At 31.7% G+C, this 16056-nt stretch overlaps 1 pseudogene; it reads right to left on the reverse strand.

Annotated features, from left to right (window-relative positions):
• Positions 1-12742: 12742 nt before the first annotated feature.
• Positions 12743-14061, reverse strand: LOC146915016 (uncharacterized; annotated as a pseudogene).
• Positions 14062-16056: the final 1995 nt, after the last annotated feature.

Raw genomic sequence — 16056 nt, forward strand, 5'->3', positions numbered from 1 at the left:
GAATTTATTCGCAAGAGCTTTAGCGACTTTGCCATTAGTAGATGCCAAAAAAAAAAAACGCCGCAGTTTAGAATGTAAAAATAACGCCGCAGTTATGAGAATATATGACAGCACCACACATAATAATTTCGTGTAGCGGATCCGTAATATATTCCTTCAATGTATAAGTAGCATGAAATTATTTGAAACTCATTCTATCTTCACTTGTAATTGTGAATTCCAAATTAAGATGTAATTTAAACCATTAAAAACTGATAATTAGAAAACTATTGAATTTGTGATTATTATTTCCAATAATTATCAAAGGACACAACAATAACAGTAAACAAAACAGTGCAGAAAAACTTTAAGTAAATGTTGTTATAAATGTTGAAAGAGTGATACAGCCAACTTTGATAAACTCTCTATATTTCGATAGCTTGACGGGTTAGCATTAGAAATTTTGAAAGAGTGATACAGCCAACTTTTCCAACTCTCTCTACTTTTCTCTATTTGACTCTGCTTTCTCCACCAACTTTTCATTATAAAATTCATTTCACATTTAACTAAACATATTTTTTCTTTCAACTTTTCACAGTAGTTTAAGCATGAGTCTCAAGCAAACCAATAGGAGACAGAGAAACTACAAACATCGGTCTCAATGACACAAATAGATGAAAATCCTCACAATAAGAAGGAATATTTATAGAGAGCTCAATTTTATCTGCATGTTGAAAAACCCTAATTAGAAATTTTAAAAACATGAAGAAAAAAAAAGCAACAGAAAGGAAATGTGTGAGAGATCATAAGGGATTTACAAAGGGAATGACAGGAGAACCTTGATTATGTTGATGTTGTACACGTCATAGGTGGCGAAATTAGTCATGGCAAGAAGGAAGCTTCAATTTTATCATTGTATTACTCTCAAAAACGATTTGATGTCGGATTCGAAGAAGCAATTGAGAGGGTAAAGATTGAATATGATTTCTGCTGAAAAGTGAAAAATTCAAATTCGAAAACCCATTTTCTCGGTTACAAAGCAAAAGAGATAACTTAAAATCCTTTCAGAAAAAGATACAAACAAAATGAAGTAGAAAAATATCATTTCAAAGAAGAAGATTGAAGGAGTTCAGTGAGAGGAAAACTATTCTAATGACATAATTGGGTCTTTAGAGAGATTAAATAAAAACGTCAAGTTCATGGTTAGAATAAGGGTTTTGAAAAAGTAAATAGGAAGATTATGAATGCTTGTTCAATTCCAATACTGGTTTGCATGTATATATAGCAGAACGGGAGGGTGAAGAGCTACGTATAATTGCTTTGGAAATAGCTGCTTTGGAAATAGCTAACCGACGATTTTAAAAGCAGACTATGTTTTGAATTTCAAAGTGCAAATATCATGGAAGAGCTAACTAATAGTGCTAAAACCATGTCTTAATAAATGCATAGGAAGTCTTGTCAAAAAAAAATGCATAGGAAGTGGATGGAACGGAAAAATAGGCAGGTAAATTTTGAATTTCAAATTGAACATATAGAAGGAGGGAAATTTTTTAGGGTTTAGAGGATTAGCAATTAATTCAATAGAATTAGAGGGAAAAATTAGGTTAAGTGATGGCAAGACCTAATAAGCTTTAAGAATAAGTGATTAACCAAAAGTCAAATTTGTTTTTGGAACAAATTGGAATTTTGAAAACGGGAAATAAACCAGTGTTTTAAAATCAACACCAATGATCGATTCAGTCAAATTATTGGATCACTGGTTAGATCGATAGATCATTGGTCGGACTAATATGTGTTTTGAAATTTGCATTGGAGTGATAATCCTGTTAGGAACAATAGGGTATCAGATTAATTGTGACAACAGACATATGCAAGGAAAGCAATGTAACCCGACAAGACTATCATTCATACTAGAATCTTTGCTACGGGTGTGAACCATACAGATAGGAGGCTTGAAGAAAAATATTTAAGAAAAAAATACCAAAATATGCTTAAAAGTGTTGCAACTCTGACAATAAGCATGATATTTCTCAATTTAACCACTTGACTAGGAGAATTTACCGACAATAATGCATCCACGTTTATATATAATTGATACTTGTATTTAGTTTATTTAAAAAAAATAATTGGATTAAGAAACATAAGCTATTAACTTAGATGCATTATCTTCCTTCAACAACAAAAAAAACTTAGATGCATTATCCCCCTAAAACAAACTTAGATGCATTATTGTCAATAAAATATTCTTAAAGGAAATAGCATCTTAATTGTACATTCTCTTTTAAATATTCAATTCAAACTTCTTCTAGTATGGTTCACATCAGTTACATGGATTCGTTAGAATGTTAGCCTGATTGAATTACCTTGATTTGGTAACACACCGATTGGCTGTCTCAATCGAACTAGGCATTCTACCGGTTCTCATTCCGACCAGTCAATCCAAATTTTAAAACGACAATTAGAATGTGTCTCTTTCTCTTTAATGAAAAATGATTGGTGTTCTCACTTTCTCTCTTCTCTAACTGTCTCTTGTATCTTTTTTTTTTTTTTTGAGCAAATCTTATGTATCTATATTATGGATCATGCGACCTAACGATATTTATTAAAAAAAAAATTAAAAGATGGAATTTTGTAAACTTTTAATGAATTGTTTACACGAGTTCACAAACATTATTACTACTAGAGTTCAGCTAATGTGTATAAATTAAAAATAATAGTTTTGATGAAATTTTGATTAAAATTTTATATTAAAATATATATTTTACATTTTCATATTATAATAAATTACACTTATATTTTTTTAATGACCCCAACAATATCACAAATATAATATAAATTCTTATCTTTTCGAATGACACCAATAATATAACATTCTTATAGACAAATTTGTTTAAAGGTATAATTGGAAATGACGAAATAATCCTAAAAGTATGTATTATATAGTATATATAGAAATATAGATATAGAAGATATATATTTTTTTTTCTTTTAACATTTTCCTTATTTTAAAATTGAAACAAATGGGCCCTTAAAGCAAACAAACTAATACAAATTGTGAGTCATTGACATTTCCTTCTCATAAAATATTGATCTAAAGATATCTTATTTAATTTTTAACTAAGTTTAAAGATATTTTATCAAAGACGGTTCAAACAATTTTTAAAAAAATTTCATTTTTAAATAAAAAAAAAAGAAGAAAAACAAAAAAAAAATACTAAAATAAGTGATAAACTAACAATATTCTGGTTTCCAAAATTTGGAACTTTATGATTTTTGGATTAATTGGAGTGAACTATAATTGGGATACTCTCCATGAAGGTGGAAAATGAACAGCAGAAATGAGCAAAAGCCTAGAGGTATAGGCGGCAGCTGCAAACTCCGACAGCGGTGAATTTTGGCGTTTTTCAGTCACAACCATCACAACCCTATGCATCAATGGTCATCGTAGTAGCTTACCGCTATTGGGGTAATATCTAGCATGGTGGTATGAGAATATCATTTTGTTTCATGATTTATTGCGGAAATGAAATCGAAGGGTCTACTTGGAAGAGAGATTCTGGACAGTTTAGAAAAGGATAATTTTCAATGGTTATCTTCATATTTTAATAAATATTATATATTTAGAAAATTTTGAAGTAATACTATGACATAGGATCACACTTCATTCAATTTTTATGAAAGTTCATGGATCTTTTAGTTTAAAAGAGAAGGAAAAAAAATCCACTCCACTCCCTTTCAAAATCCTCCTATCAAAGAGACCCTAGCTATGAGAAAGAAGCGAGGTAGAAACAGGTGGGTTTTGTTGAGGAAACAAGATGTGTTTCTTGGCAATGGTTTTTGAAATAGAAGATATAATTAAGCACTCTAAGTTCATGATTTGGAAGAGTGAGTTGATGAAGTGAAGGAGGAGAGGTAAAATGCAAATAAAAAATGTAGTAAGGTGTTGGTTTGGAAGAAGGTTATACAATGTGTGGCTATGTGTCTATGGAGTGGATGAAGAGGTAGAAGACTTATTTTATAGGTATAATATAATCAATTCTCAGCACTTGTAACAAAAGGACGAGGGTTAGTAAATAAAACAAACAATACCTCAATTATGTTAGCAAACAAATAGTAAAAATGGACAAACATGGGAAAGAGACTATCCCGTACTAAGTTTGATTTTTTGTTTGCTTGTTTTTTTTTTTAAGCAATGTACCCGATAAATGAACTTTCTTTATTTTGATTTTTTTTCTGTTGCAATAGATACAATGAAAATGAATAAAAGAAAAGTCTTATTTTTTTTTTTTGGTCACATTTAAACAAATTTTGTCACTAGACTTCATGTCAAGTTGATTAAAAAATTGTCATATCACCACTTTTAGATTTAAAAATGTGAGGGAGAGACCACAAATCTGAATTTAAAAGATAGGAGAACTAGTTTTATGAGTGTTTTAAAATGTAGGTCAAAATTGCAATGGAGCGACATTATAGGCCACCGAAATTGACACGGGAAGAATCGAATATGATAATTTCATGGAGTACACTCTAAAATCTCAAATCAATACCGCCAGATCAACCCAATGAGGTTGATGCTAGGAGAAAATCTAGAAAGATTCCCACCCATATTTTGATTATCTAAAAACACTGTTGAGGCCAAAATGGTTGATAAAATATATATTTAAGGATGTGTTTGCTATTTCGATTAATTCAATATTGTAGTTCAAAAATCTAAATTGTTTTTCTACCCAAAAAATCAAAGAAAGTACACTTAGCATGTGGGTTCTTTTAGTTTTTTTGGCACAAGCCAAATTTACTTTATGTTAGCTATTTGCCTTTTCCATTTGTGTGCAAATATGATAAATACACCCATGACTGGTCTATTCCTGCTCATCAACATTCAGCTGTAAAATTTAGTCTTGTAACCTCACTAATCTCATCTGAAAGGAAGTAATCTAATCGCAGGAAATACCATTAATACCATCATTATTTTCTGGTCAAGTAATATCACATTTTTTAAAGTGTGGAGAAGTGTAGAATTCGGGGTTTGAACCCCTACCCCTGCAAATAATATCTATGGTAGCTACCAACTGAGCTATACTTACGGGACCCATTAATACCATCATTTACTTTGTCTCAGACAACTAAGTGTTGGCTGTTAACAGTATTGCATGGTTATAATTTCTGGAAAAATGAATACAAATCAAAATTCCAAATAATAATGCACAAAAATGATCTTACACTAATATTCTAATAACCGAAGTAGCTTATAATTTTTATAAAAGTAATTCAGCACTCATACAATACATTGTTACCATTGATAACTCCTTTGGAAAGCTGCCCTTGAATGAGAAATTGATGTAATGACATTAACTTTTATGAACAAAAATGATAACTCAATGCGGAGAAGTTCTTAAATTTAGAGTTAGAAGGATCATATCAACAAAGTGCTAAATAATTCAATTGATATCAAGGTTGAAATAAATTAGAGTAAATTACACTCCCCTCCCCTCAAAGATGTTTGAATTAGACTCCCCTACCCTCTTATGTTAAAATATACACTCTCCTCCCTTGAAAAGTAAAATTTATACTCCCTTCCCCTATAAGATGCTTAAATTACAACCCCTCCCTGAATAATTAAATATGGATTGCACTTTAATCTATTTTAACATAAATAAATATTTTTATAATATATATTAATATTGAATCACCATTTAAAAAAATATAAATTTGTTTCTTTATAATCTAAATTTCAATGACATTAAATTTAAATATTTTGTTATTAATTTTATAATTTAGAGTATAAAATTCACTTTTAAATAACCATATTTAATTGACTTTAGTAATTTTTCACATATTTTAATTTTATTTTGGGTTTTTTCATATTTTATAATAGGATTTAAAACTATATGTTAATGAGATTGTGAATAGAAAATAGAGAAAGATATGTATTTAAAATTTGATTATATTAAAATAAAATGAACCCGCACTACTATTTTTCTTTGAAGTGCGTTAGATTATTTTTTTGCTAGATTATTAGAAATTAAAAAAAATTACTCTGAGATGACATTGTCCAACATACATGTTTTTGTCAGGTGAACAGTTTGGGCAAATATCTCGGGGTAAATATAGTACCGGGAAGAACCACTAGAGGTCATTACAACCATATTGCCAACAAAATTCAAAACAATCTTAGTGGTTGGAAGCAACAATGCTTAAGTTTGGTGGGAAGGATATTACCCTTTCTAAATCTATCCTTAGTTCTATTCCTTACTACCACATCCAATATGCTAAAATCCCTAAGACCATCTGTGACGAAATGGAAAAAATTCAAAGGGGTTTTGTGTGGGGTGACTCGCATCAGGGGCGTATAGCCCATTTGGTGGGGTGGGATGTTTGTTGTTTGCCTAAGTTGAATGGTGGTCTTGGTATTAAGCGACCTCATCACATGAATGAGGCCTTCCTCATGAAGATGATGTGGAATCTTATTAAAAAACCAGATGAACTTTGGTGTAGAGTTCTTTATAGTAAATATGGTAGAAATAATGATCTTAGTATTACTATTAGCTCCCAACCTTATGACTCCCCCCTTTGGAAGGCGCTAGCAGGGATTTGGGATGATTTTCAACGTAATATAATTTGGCAAATTGGGGATGGGAGACGTACAAATTTTTGGTTAGACAAATGGGTGCCAAATAATACTTCTCTTTCTTTAGGAAACCAAGTGTGTGTTGACACTAATCTTTCAGTCAGAGATGTTCTTAATCCTTCTGATGATTGGGATTTGAACTTCTTGATGGATAACTTACCAGTGGACATTGTTGAAAAGGTTTTAGCCCTTCCAGCCCCTTCAGATGTTGATGGGTCAGATAATGTTGGATGGGGAGGCACAAACACTCATCAGTTTACTGTCCAAAGTGCTTATAATTTGCAACAAGATACCTCTTTGGGTGTGGAAGGTGATTGGTAAACTTTATGGATGTGGAAGGGACCTCATCATATTCAAACCTTTATTTGGTTAGTGGCTCATCGAAGGATTCTTACCAACTTTCGTAGAAGCAAGTAGGGGGTTGGTATCTCCCCTACTTGTCCGTGTTGTGCAGAAGAAGATGAAACAATCATTCATGTGCTTCGTCTTGTCCCGTCTGATTATGTATCTCACTTTTTCTCTTTTGATTGCAGGGAGTGGATTTTCAAAAACCTCAACAAAAAAGGGATTGGAGATAACCTAACTACTTGGCACACTACTTTTATGACAACATGTTGGTTCTTGTGGACGTGGCGGAACAAATCTATTTTTGAAGCAGATTTTCGAAGACCAAGCAACCCAACTTTGGTAATTCACAGATTCATTAAAGATATAGAAGACATTACCCTTATCTTATGCATAGAAGACTTCAAAGAAAGGAGACCATATATATTGGATGGAAACGACCTCAGATTGGTTGGGTTAAACACAACACTGACGGAGCATATATCTCATCTTATAGTAGAAAGTGACTCGAAGATTCTCGTAGACATGATTACTGATAATTGCAAGTTTAGTGGGACAATTCCTACATTGGTTCGGCGTATTCGGAATTTTTTGAACTTGAGTTGGACTGTCCAAGTTAACCATACATTGCGTGAAGGCAACAGAAGTGCAGATTGGCTTGCTAATTATAGTGTTTTGATGGATTCTATTAATTTTAATCCGTTGGAGACTCCTCCTAGTGAGCTTCAGAGTCTTTTATTTGATGATCTTTCTGGGGCTTGCATGCCTAGGAACGTCATAGTTATAAAAAAAAAGGGGGTTTTCTATGGTGAAGTCAGCCATATGAATTTTTTGGTGAAGTCATTTATGTGGCCCAATAGGAGAGTGCCACGTGGAATTTTTTTTTTATGAGAATTTTCCTATTCCAAGATCGATGCTTGCTCTGATACCAGAGTTTGAGGCAGAGTGCGGAAGACTTTTTTCATAGATAAATTTATATTATTTAGATTCTTTTGTCTAACTTTTCAAGCTGTAAAGACAACCCTTCTACTGAGCTTTGTAATTTACTTAACTCTTTTTGTTCTGAGATTTCAAAATCTCTTTTGGGTGGTGTTACTCTAAGGCTTTGACTCCTGAATAACGGTTTTTCTGTTTCTTCGAATAGATCTTTCTCAGCTTCTATCAAAGAAAAACTATTTCTTGCTAAACTTCTAAATATAGGTGACCTTAGGGTAACTAAATGTGTAAATAATTCATCAATATGAATTGTATTTTTTCCTATAAATTCTATGCTATGGTGTGAATTACTCAAAGCATAATTAATTCTATAGTAGATTGTAAAAGGATGATTACCCTTTTTCATAAAATTTGAATTTTTTAACTTATATTGAAAAACTATAGATCTATCAAGATCTTTATCTTTTAGGGATAATCCCATTTTTAAATTTATATCAAATTTAATTTTTCAATATTTTAAATTACACTTTCCTTGTGCAATTGTTGCTTGTCTTTTGTCTAAAATCCTGGAGTCTTCTAGGGCTATTTCTAGAGGTGAATCAATACCTTTCATAAAAGTACTTTTGATTAAAATTTGGATAGTTGAAATATGAATTTAACCAATTTTACTTTTATCTTTTTCAGAAAATGTTTCAATTCTTTGTTTCAATTTGAGTTTTATCTATGGTAGATATTACTATATTTCCTTGAGTAGTTTCAATTGGAATTGCTTCTTCTCCGATCATTATTCCGAATTTCAAAATATTTTTTCTTGAGAAAAATTCTTTGAATTTATTAAACTTTCTTTTGAAGTTTTCTTCAGCAGTTAAGGATAAATCTGCTTCTCCTATCTTATTATCTATAATGCCATCAGCATAATAACTAGATGTTCCTTCATAGTATGAAAACTCAGTAATATTCTATAGAAATTAATCATGCCAATAATATGATATTGGAAAATAAATTTTGAATTAAAGATATAGTCATACCTGATTTGATCTTCTTCGAGATTTTGTTGTTGTTTTTGGTTTTGTTAGATATAATCTTTTGAATGACTATATTTTGATTTGGGTGATCCCTCCAGAGTATTACCTCATGGATCTAGCTCCTCCAGAGTCTTGTCTTAAGAGCTACTTCTATAAAAACGAGTTTTTATAGGAACGAAATACTTAGTAGTATTGAACTTCAATATTCGTTATTTACAAATAAGCATAAAAGCTCTTATTTATAGTGAAGATGGCTCACAGGTGGTTCACATGTCTCTTTCACAACAGCTAATAAAATGCACACACAGCAAATAAAAATACAAACAATAATTTATATAATTATTTTCTTATGCGTAAAGCGATAAGGTTTATCACTAAGTGGTCCCCATCTGACTCAGATGTGATAAGGTACCACTGTACACTTTAGCTTACTACATGATGCGTGGCTTAATGATTGATTCTTCGTTGTTATTTTGTGCTGATGTTTTCTTTGGACAACTTTTGCACACGTGTCCCTTCAAATATGTATCAAAATATCTACAGCATTCTTCTTGTATGGCTCGTGGTAATTTTTCATGATCATTTTTTAACTGATCTATTTTTTCTTCAAAGTTTTTTACTGCTTTGACATCCTAGTCTTTTGCTGGTTTTCTGGAGTCGCTGTATACAACTATTGAGGCATCTTCGTAGACTACTCTGTAGTTTGTCTGCTGTGTCAATTTGGAAATCTTTTGATGCATGTTTTTCATTTGATTAACATATATGGCTGGTTTCCATTCGGTGCTTTATCTACTCATGACTGGGTACTCTTTGTTTAAGATTCCAATCTTGATTAGATACAATGGTTTAGAGATAAGATCCGAGGTAATTTTATCATACCAAGGATATGTAGAGTCGATTTGAAGAAAGATCTCTTTCCCTTTGGCAAACAAATTGTTGAACTTTTGTGCCAAATTTTGTAACTCGTTTGGGAGGAGCTTGAGTTCTCCAAATGTTTTTCCTGGTTGTTCTTCCAGATATATGGTATGAATTAAACCATTCTGAAAGAAAGATAGACATGTGGTGCTGTCTATTCCTGGTAGTATAACTGCTTTGGTACAACCAAATCTGCTGACTGGGTAGAAACATTCAGTGGTGAATTCTTCTACATAGTTGTTTAACCATTTCCATCTAAGACTGAACTCATAATAAGTTGGATCAGTTATTTGGAAATTCTTTTGGTGTTCGAGCTAGCGAATTTTGCCAATTAACGTCTTCTTTTTTGATTCCATTGTTGGAGATCTCTGGAGGCCTTTTGTTGTTGTAACCTCTTTGTATGAACTATGAGATGCCTGTTCAGCTTCTTTCATCGTCATGTAGTCTTTGTGACGTACATTTTTGCCGATGATATGTTGTTTTGCAATTGCCCATTTTATGTCGATGCCCTTCATTGGACCATCGAAAATGACATATGCTTCAAACTTTCCCATTTCATTGTCTACATGATCGCTTGTTTGGATGGTTGAACCATTTTTTCTTGCTTCATCTTCTTCTTCAACTTCTTCAGCCCATGATTTTTTGCTGTCTGAGGTTATTTCTGAAGTTGGTGGTGAAGATTTTAATTTCTGATCTTCAGTTGTTGAACTCCAACCACTAGGTGTTATTGATTCAATGGGGATTTTTGATTCTTCTGGGGCTGTGTACTTTACATAGTAGTTTTATTTTCCAGAATCTTGACCTAGTAAGTCCCAGTTTTCGTCATCTTTAGGAACTTCATCTGAATTTCTTACCATACTTTGTAAGCTTTTGAGTGTGATTATCATCTCCCCCCTCTTGTCAGAGACTTTTTTCCTTCGAGCTTCTAACGCGGCTAGCTGCTCATCCTTCTGCTTGATGTTGTTTTGAAGAAGTTTTATGGCCTGCTCCATTCTCTTGTTAATGTATCTACAAAAATGTTTTGTTCAGATTGTATGTATTGAATGCATGGCTGGAATGGTTGTAACTTCATTTGCCATCTAATTAATCTTCATTGTCTATGGTCAGCTTTAATTTTGTATTTCCAGAAACCTGTAAGATACTTGAAATCCGTTCGTAATAAAAATCTTGATGGAAGTAATTCAACTTTCCATTTTTCTAATATTTTTACACATGCCAGAGTTTCCAGTTCCTGAATATGGTATCTGGATTCTGTATCTGTAAACGTACCAGAAATGTATTTGCATAAATGCAATTTTTCATTATCCTTTATCAGGATTTTGAAAGCACTATAATCAATGCTTTTTATAGTTTGAAGATCTTTCGATTCTTAAATTTCTCCTTTCTCATTAAGAGAAAGTTTTTCTTTACCATTAGGCAAAGCTCTCATACAACCTGCCCAGATTGTAAAGTTCAGGTAAAACTTGAATTTTTTATTTAATGGTTTTAACGATATCAGAATCAGTTTTAGTCCAGGACCAAGGAATTTTTTCTGAGATTTTCTTTTGCCAATGCTTTCTTTCTTTTGCTAAATCTTTGAAAAATCCTTCATTAGCAATATAATTTAAACATCCAAGAAATCTTTGGATTTGCTTTCTATCAGAAAGTTCGTTTGGAAAAGCTTGTAATTTTTCCTGGGTATGGGGTGCTAAACTTAGTTCCCCATTTTATTTTAAGATAAGTCCAAGGTATTATATTTCTTTCTGACAAATTTTTTATTTCTTTTTTGAAATTACAATACATTTTTCTTTAACTCTTAAAAGAACAGTTTCTACATCTTTAAGATTTTGTTCCTTACTTCCTTTTGTGAAAATAAGTATATCATCTATATATGCTAGACATATATGATTCAAACCTTCAAGAGATTGATCCATAAATCTCTGATATATCGATGGTGCTTGTTTTAGTCCAAAAGGTAAAACATTCCATTCATAATGTTTTTGAGGTGGACATGAAAAACTGTTAATGGTTTTGTTTCTTCAGCTAGTCTAAGTTGGTAATAACCAGACTTTGCATCCAAGGAAGAAAACCAATTACATCCTTTTATTTTTTCTAAAATAAAATCTTCTCTTGGTAACTTATAAGAATCTCCAACTATTGCTAGGTTAAGCTTCTTATAATTGATCACCATTCTCCTCTTACCCCTTTTTATCTCGTTGTGATTTTCAACATAAAAAGCTGGTACAGATTGTGGGCTTGATGATGATCTAGTAAGATCCTTATCAAGTAAATCTTTACATTCTTGTTGAAATTCTTCAACATCTCTAATAGAATATGGAATTCTATTTGGAACATTTATTTCATCTTTAGGAATTTTAAGTTTAATAACTATTAGTTCATGATTAGTGTTCTTAAGACTGTCTAGAGGGTTATCTGAACAAACTTCATCTAATCTTTCTTCTATGCTAATATGAAAATTTCTTTCTTCCCACATAATTCTTAATTCCTTAAGGTTTCCTTTAATAAGATTTAAAATCTCGTTTCTAGTAACTATCTTGGTGGTTACCATTTTACTATTCTTAGGATTTCCTAAGTCCTTCCAATGAAGTGATATAGTATCTCTTCTTTGGGTAAAGGGTTCATATAATTTTAAAAAATTATTTCCTATGATTAAGTTTAGTCCCGAATCATGGAGGTAAATTGTTGGAATAAAAAACTTATACCCTTCAATTTCTATAGAAACATCTCTAAGGTTAAACCATGTCTGATGTTTCCATTTGTCTGCAACTATAATTTCTTTTGATTTTGCTAATCTTTCCCAACTTCTAGAGATAGATTTTTTTACCAAAACAAAGAGTTGCACCTGTATCTATATAGACCAGGAGTTTTTTTATTTCCTAACACTATTTTTATGAATGTAGCACTCGGATTTCCTTTACCAAGTATTTTCTTCGACATCTGAATCTGTCTCACTACAATATTCATAAAGTTCTTCATTAGAACTAATGTCTGATTCTATAGGTTCATATCCTAAAGCATATATAGCATGTAGGACATTTTTCTTTGGATTATCTTTCTTAGGGAACTCATTTGCATAGTGACCTTCTTCATGACATAGCCAACATGTACATGATTTTTTACCTCGTGGACATACTTTTCTTTTTGGATGAGGTGATTTTTTCCTAAAGAATTTTTTATCTCCCTTCTTGAATTTTCTAAACGGAATTTTCTTAAACCTCTTTTTCTTAAAATGATGTTTCTGAGTTTTTTCTAGAATTAGGGTTACATCCATAGTTTCCTACTTTGTCTTGTAATTTATTACAACAAAGTGATACTTGAGCTTCTCTTTTAGCTATTTTTTGGTTACATTTCTCCTAAAGCCAGATCTTTAGGCAATTTATTCTTCCTCCAAGGGTATTATCTACTTTTCCTTCTGTGAGTGCTGAGGCAAAGTATAACTTAATCTGTTCTGATACTTTTTTTAGTAACTTATCATAGAATAATTTTATCAAGTTTCTAGAGTTTCTGGTATTATTTTATCTATGTTATAATAATAGTTTTGGAATTCACAAATAAAGTTATCTATATAACACATATTGCTAATTTTTAGATTGGTTATCTTCCAAAGGTTCTGTTCGGAAAATGCTATTTTTGATTGGATGGTATCCTTCCATCCCTTGAATTCTTTAACTAATAGACCATATAACCAGTCTGTTACTAAGGATCCAGTTAGGGGTATGGTTGCCATAACATCTGAAGGTAGAGTTGAAATGTATTTAAATGCATTTCCTCTAGTTTTATACTGCAGATATTTGAAGGTATCAATAGCACTCAAATTTCTAAGATCTTCATTTAATTGGACTAATACATTACTTGTATTATACCAATCTCTTAAATCTTTTGCAGTATCTATAGTACAATATATATCTAGAATTCCTTGTCGTTGAAAAGGATTTTGTGAAGGCTCATAGTATGAGGTATTTTTTGAAATTTTTGTTTTGTTAATTCTTTTTCAAAGTCTGCGGGTCCGTTAGTTCCTGAAGTTTCAGCCTCGTCTATTTTTACATAATGAGGGTTTTCATTATCGGTTTCATTAGCTTCTTCTTCTTCTGAGCTAAAGTCATAGATAATTTGATTATTATCTTCTGGTTTGTCATTAAAGGTTTCTTGACCTTTGCCACTAATATCTAAAGAAACCATAAGTCTTTCTAGATTTTCTAGTTGCTTATTAAGGGCTTCTTCTGTATCATCCATCAAAAGAAACTAGATGGAGGTCTAATAGTTAATTGTTTAGATTCAGAAATTTCCTTAGGTTCAGAAACTTTTTCTTGAATTTTAATTATTTCTGGTGTTTTTTCTGGGATAACTATTTGTTTTTCCTTATCTTCCCCCCTCGTAAGAAATTGAGATAACTCATCTAGGGTTAAATATCTTTCGTTATTTTCTAAGAATTTTAAAATACTTTCTTGAATTTCATCCATTCTTTGGTGAAATTTTTTATAACAACAATTCTTGATTATGTAAGCTAACATACAAACTATATTGTTGAGTTGTGGATTTTCTGTATGAAAAAGGTAAGGATATCTATGTGTTTCATCTTCTTCATAACAGGCAAAATTTTCTTCATCAAAATTCCATGTTTCATGAGATTTATACTTTTCTTCTTTAGACTACAAAGTTTCTATATAGGACGTTTGTTTTTCTATCTTATATTTTAGATCAGAAAAGTCATCTAAAACCTTCCGTATATTATTAGGAAAATGCTAACAAGTGCCCTAAGGGCATTGTTTAAGCATCTAAAAGTAGCAACTTTTGCATTGGAAATTGTACGATTATGACTTTAACATGTGTTGGACTTGTATTTTCAAGACATAGTTTCTTTTTGTGGGTTCCTTAAACAATGCCTTAAGGCACTTGTTAGCAAGACCCTTATTTGTTATACTTCCTTCAGTCATTTTGCTTAAAACATAGTTATAATTTGAGATTATAAGTTTATTTTTAAATTTATATAGCTAGTTTTTGAAGTATTTCTTTAAGAGTTTTGGCTAACTCTATGTATTTTGAAAAAAGTTGGTAATCAAAATCCACTTTCAAAAAGTGATCAGCTAATTCTTCAAACCATTTAATTTGTGATTTTACTAAATTAATTTGTTGGTAATTAGGATGTAAAATAAAAGGAGAAGGAAAAATTCTTCCTGTAGGATTTCTGATCCAATTCATGATTTGTATTATTTTAGACTTTTTAAGCTGGTTTCTGTAAAAACTGATTTAGAAGGTTTTGACTTCATTGGTGAAGTCTTTTTGTGTGACTGAACTGGAGAATTTGCCATAAAAAAAATGGGATTCACAAATTAGCTACTTGACTGTAATCAAGTTTGCTCAGAGCAATTTCTTTTAAACTGGACCAAGATTTTCTTCGTCTTTTGCTCGCTGTGTTATAAGTTTTTGTTACCGCTACTCCTGCAGACATACTTGGAGTGTCAAATTATTCTTCAATGCGGATCTTTGCCTGATTCTCTTTGTTTCTTTGTAACAAAGTTGGTGTGCTTGTACTTCATGGAGTTCCAAACCATCCGTAACGGCAACGTCCTTAATAACTACAACTTCTAAACCAAAAAATTTAAATTTAAATTGTAGTGGATAATAAGCTGATTAATAACTACAACGTCCATAAGCTTTCTCCCACTAGACGAAGTTGGCTACATGAACCATTATGTTTCTTAAATCCCTATGTGATAATCAAGTCTACTGATGATTGTTTTAATCGAAATCTGTAACCACTTATAGATTCAGGAGATAATAAATTGCATTTTTTTTTTATAAAGCTAAAAATGAAATAAAAGATTCAGGAGCCTCCTGAACCACACTCCAAAATAATACATGACAGTGATACAATAGATTAGCAAAAGAGAATAATGATTTTTTTTTTTAACAACAATATATTCATAAGCCAAAATGTCCTCACAAGAAGAGAAGGACACGGGTGAAACCAAAACACAAGCAGCATGCCACCACAAAATAGGAAAGCTAACAACCTCCTAAGAAGTTGAAAACAGAAACAGAGATCGCACCCAAAGATTACATACAAAAATAACCATAAAAAAACCAAACCTCCAAAACAGCTATCTACCCAAAGACTCTCTAAGATTCCAACACCACTCATAGAACAAACAAGACGGAATTTTTAGCCGGCTCAAACTCCATTGCCACGAGAGAACCTTGACTTCCTCCACCATTTTGTCAACCTCC

The sequence above is a fragment of the Medicago sativa genome, chromosome 6, assembly GCF_051527215.1.
Source record: "Medicago sativa cultivar Bolivia chromosome 6, Bolivia_mono, whole genome shotgun sequence".
NCBI classification, from domain to species: Eukaryota; Viridiplantae; Streptophyta; class Magnoliopsida; order Fabales; family Fabaceae; genus Medicago; species Medicago sativa.